Below are 935 nucleotides of genomic sequence, written 5' to 3'. Positions count from 1 at the left end.
CTTTGGGGTAGTCACGGTCTACACGAGGAATTTAATTGGGACTCTAATAAGTATGTACTACTTTTACAACCAAAAAAATCCGAGATATTTTATAAAGCTGGATAGTCCCCTTAATAAAAAATAATTTTATTGGGGAGCAAAAATTTCTAGTTAAAAAAAAGAAGGGGAAAAAAAAAAAAAAGGTCTCTCTCGAATGCCTGAAACTTTTACTGTAGAGATTCTTTTCCGAACAAGGTTTTGGCAGTCTCCAAGCGCCATGAGCGGAAGAGGCTGGCGGTGGGCTATGGGCTGGCCTCTCTCGCGAGCTGCCTCGTCTGTGCCACCTGTGGCTGTACCACAGCTTCCCATCGGTAAAGTAAGGCTCTCGTTTGCTACACCTGAGGGGGGCGAGGTGGCAGCAAGCAGGAGGACAGGGGGTGGCACTGTAGGCTCCAGCCATCCAAGTGGCAGGCGAAGCACCAAGAATGTGAGTAGCCACAAGCTCTTCTCATCCCCTCGGAAGTCCCAGGTAAACAGTTCTGCTTCTCCTTCCTAGTAATGTGGACTTATATCCACACCTGGTCTCCCTCCTTAATCTCGAACTCTTAAAATACATAAATAAAAAATAAACACCTACAACTCCCCAAAGAAACAGCCCACATACAGTGTACAGGAAAAGGGAGGGGCTGAGGGGTCAGGGGCCCTCGGTCGCTGTCCTGAGAGGCGGTCCTTAATGTGAACTAGGAGCAAGGAAAAGGCCAGGAAGGAGGCAGGGTCTACGCATGCGCGCGCGTGTGTGTGTGTGAGTGTCTGTGTGTGTGTGTGTGAGTGTCTGTGTGTGCGCACGCGTGTCTGTGTCTGTGTGTGTGTGTGTCTGTGTGTGTATGTGGTGGGGGAGGGTGTCCTCTCTGGGGGCATGTGGGGTTTCAGTACCTGGAGGTCACTCATTCACAGAA

This window comes from Pteropus alecto, unplaced genomic scaffold (assembly GCF_000325575.1).
Source record: "Pteropus alecto unplaced genomic scaffold, ASM32557v1 scaffold22, whole genome shotgun sequence".
Lineage (NCBI taxonomy): Eukaryota > Metazoa > Chordata > Mammalia > Chiroptera > Pteropodidae > Pteropus > Pteropus alecto.
This window is presented reverse-complemented; position numbering follows the sequence as displayed.